A 4,171-nucleotide genomic window follows, 5' to 3' on the forward strand; every position below is an offset into this window, starting at 1 on the left:
CTTAACTGCTGAGTTTTGATGGGATTCGATGCATTAACGCTTGTATGATCACACCCGCAAGGAACTTGCACCCTCCCCCTCTTCAACGGGCACCACGCTGGGAAAGGGGGACGGTGTAGAACTAGGACTTCGCGGAAGGTCACCCATCCTAGTGCCACCCTAGCCCAAGCACGCTTAACTATTGATGGGATTCGGTGCATTTAACGCTGGTATAATCACGCCCCCTCCCCCTGAGGTTCAACGAGCATCGCACGAGAAAAGGGGGGAGAGGGTGCAACACTAGGACTTCCCGGGAGGTCACCCATTCCAGTACTACTCTAGCCCAAGCACGCTTAACTGCGGAGTTCTGATGGGATCTGGTGCATTAACGCTGGTATGATCACACCCGCAAGGATCTCGCCCACTCCCCCTCTTCAACGGAGACCCGCGAGCCACGGGGAGTGCTCGCGGCCCATCCACGACCCTCGATCCGAAGCGGTTCGACATGGTGTTTGCTCCCCTTCCCCCGGCGCATCGCATTCCCCGACCCGGCACCGCCCTCAGCCCCCTGTGATGCAGGAAAGTGTTCCCTCTGTGGACAGAGGCAACCCCTCTAGCCCTAGAGTGGGTCTAGTCACAAACGAGGACAGATCAACAATAGCTTTCCTTAAACAGTCATAGTTGGAGGCCTACCTCAACCGGTGGTTGATGGAGTTCCGTTGCGCTGCTCCAACTTCCTTCTCCTAAACGAGTGATCAACCTGAAACAATGCAAAGGAAATACAACAAAGAACGTAACCAGAACAACAATGATCTATTTACTCACAAAGTCAAGAAGTCATGAGCTATCAAGTACATTACATACAAGACATAGGAAAACATCATTGATTGCATTAATAATGAAATAAGAGTAAGCTTACAACCAAAGTCTTGACGTCACAAGCCTTCGCAGAGGGATCCAGCCAGTATGTTCCTCAAGCATTCACTATTTGAAGATGGATCTCCCAACATGCAAGTCTCTCTCACTCATAAGTTTTACACAATATCAACAACCTTCCACAAGCTATCAACAATCCCACACTTGTCACACTCACACCAGCTATCTAGCAAACTCACAAACACTAACAGCACTGCTCCACTAGCCAACTATCAGAAACTATCCAAAAACTAGCAGTGCATAGCAATGGTGAGAGTTTAAATAGGAGAAGGAGTCTCCATGAAAGGTGGAAGAGTGAGCTTATCTCCAAGGAAGGTAGCACAAATGACGGAACAGCCACGCCAGAGAAAGGAGGGCGATACAAACTATGCCAACAACCAGGCCTGGAGTCATTTGGAAGGCCGACTGTTGGAACAAATTCGCCCAATCTGGATCATCGCGGGTACATAACTGATCTATAGCACTGACATCGCTATTGAATAACGTAGCTAGTCAGGTCATCGCTAAAGATTACAAGCAACCTCGCGCTGGCACATAAAATCAAACCATCACGGGAATCAGGTGTACTTCTGCAATGGCAGCGCTTCTGGACTGTTTAGGAGCGCCCTTCAACGCGTTTATTTAGCCAACAGACACAATGAGGCAGATAACTTTTGGAAAAGTGGGTCATTTGGCAACATCAGAGAGCATTTGTCTAATATGACCATGCTTGACTTGGACACATGGCACAGTAGGAAGACTGGAGTGAAGACAGTGACAAATTACTATGTAACAGATGCCCCCTAAAGTATGAAGCCCAAGAGAGTGGGAGGAGTGAAATGCTTTACGAAACTGATTGAGCTGCAACACCATCTGGAAGAACTTGCATGCAAGTACAACTGATATCTCTGATAATGAAGTACATGTAGTCTAGGCATGGGCGCAGCCATCCAAAAGATATACGAAACAGGTACGTGGTATGGACATAGCCATCCAGCTAATGAGACCATAATAATAATAAAGGTATGGTCGCAACCATCCATGAGGACTCAGGTATGGTCGCAGCCATCCATCAATGAGTCATGTAATCATAAACCAATCCACGCAGCTCGAACATGTCTAATCTGAGTTCAGGGTCTTGAACCCATCCGATCGTAGTACATATTCTAACATGTGAATAGATGTGTTGAGGTTGAGCATGATAGAAAGTCGCCTGATTACCGGTCAATGATGAGAACCGTTAACAAGCGCGAGAGAAACCACCAATAATGCTAATGGTTCTCAAGGTACTAGCTAGTGCAATCCACGAAGTGTGAAAAAGGAGCTAAAGTTGAACACACGTGGAGTCAACCAATCGATGACCAATGATGAAAGTCGACCGTCAGGTGCGAAGAACTTGCCATTGAGGCATGCAAGCTCTAAGGTACCAAAGGGGATCTCTAGATCAATCTCCTGGATAATGAGCTGATGTCGACAGAAGACGACCCATCACAGGAGGGCCATAATGTTTCCCCCATCAATGACATGAGATAAGGAACAAGTGGTAGATGGCGAAACAGAGTATCAGAGGAGAAGGTGAGGGTGTAAACTGCAGAAGGATTATACTCTTAAACATGTCGGTGACACGACTCCGGAGGGTGGCAGCATTCAGATACTAGGGGACCAGAGGCTCGATAGAGACGGCGTGAATCAAATGGAATGAGGCTAAATGACAACCCAAACCCACAGAAGGCCAAATGACTATGTATGGATATCCCAACCCGACAAGAAGAAAAAGTGTCGATGTTCAAGAGTGACTAGCTGCCATAGACAATCAATGATAAACTTGTAGTTGAGTCCAACCTAGTAATAATTTAACGAGCCCTAGGAAGGAGAAGCTCGAGTCTCGTCATGGTGACGAGTCCAATGTCTTCAGGGTTTAACGATTCCGACATAGGTAAAACTTAGAGTATTTTTCATGTTTAGAGAGTTTGAAAAAGACACGGAAAAGAAAACTCAAGGGGGTCCTTTTTCGTAGATTTGTGTCTCTCAAGCCCGAAAAAGTATAAAATGATACTCGAAAGAACCGCTTGACCATTATGATCAAGGAGTACTTTTCGTGATTAGTGACCTCGACCCGAAAAAGTAGAAAAGCGATCGAAATCACGTCGTTTCGTAACCAATAACGAACCCGAAACGACAAAAACCCAACAATCTTTTTGCATTTATACGGTCCGAAAAGAGCTTAAAGTAGACCACCTCTTATTCCATTTAACGAGTTAAAAGGGAAAACTTGGCAATATTTTCATCTTTAAACGGTCGGAAAAGAGCTGAAATCAGACCTCCATTTGTATTCTCTTTAACGAGTCAAAAAGGGAAAAATACTCGGCAATCTTTTCATTTTTTACGAGTCAGAAAAGGGCTTAAAGGTGACTCGTCCTAGAGGAACGAGTGGTATAAAGGGTAGCAATTGGTTCCGACAATGGTGGAACTTCTCAAAACATGTAATGGTCAAGAGGCTAGCTAATAAAACCACTCATCGCTGCGGTCCCTCAGGAAAGGAAAAACAACCAAGTGAAAGCATATGATCGGCCAAAGAGATGGTGGCAATGGAACGAAACAGCCAAGGCTCATCTAGCAGAGTTTAGCGAATAAAAACGACAATCACGAGGTGTAAATTAGGTACGGGTTCATTTTTACACAAGCTTGAACCATGGAGAACTCTGCTTGGATTCAGTTTCATGTTTACACAAGCTTGAAACGAAAAACTGTGCTTGTTATAAGTTCGCATGCCCCCAGCATAATGACGCAAATCGAGGTGCATTCGCCCCAAGCTTCATGGCATTCAACGAGGTGGATGGAATGAAGGTTCACATTCGAGATCTTGGAAAGACTCGACTTGGATTTTATGAGATCTTAATCAAAGACTTGATTTAGAAAGGGGAGTTGTTTCATTTTTTAATGAGGTTGACACAGGAACAAACTATCCTTGTGACACCTTGTTTCATTTTTTAACGAGGTTGACACAAGATCAAAACTATCCTCGGGACACCTTGTTTCATTTTTGAACAAGGTTGACACAAGATCAAAACTATCCTCGGGACACCTGTTCATGGGCCATGTAGTGTCCTATCTAGGGTGCTAGACTAGGCTATATTTATTATCGACCAGGATGCGTAGACTTAGAGGCACGCGTCTAAAGTATATAGACATAAAGGATTATTAGCTAAGTGGTTATGATGGTAGGTCACAGGACTTCTTTACGGAAGACTGAGGTATGTTACCTATCACCCAAACA

At 45.1% G+C, this 4,171-nt stretch overlaps 1 non-coding gene across 1 annotated transcript; it reads right to left on the reverse strand.

The window, feature by feature from the left end:
- Positions 1 to 268: 268 nt before the first annotated feature.
- LOC149245071 (5S ribosomal RNA) lies at positions 269 to 387 on the reverse strand. The gene has a single exon (XR_016267516.1). It is a non-coding gene; the product is annotated as a 5S ribosomal RNA (ribosomal RNA).
- Between the last annotated feature and the right edge of the window lie 3,784 nt (positions 388 to 4,171).

This window comes from Pinus tabuliformis, chromosome 7 (genome assembly GCF_031772625.1).
Source record: "Pinus tabuliformis cultivar Carrire ecotype Pingquan chromosome 7, CPIR1, whole genome shotgun sequence".
NCBI classification, from domain to species: domain Eukaryota; kingdom Viridiplantae; phylum Streptophyta; class Pinopsida; order Pinales; family Pinaceae; genus Pinus; species Pinus tabuliformis.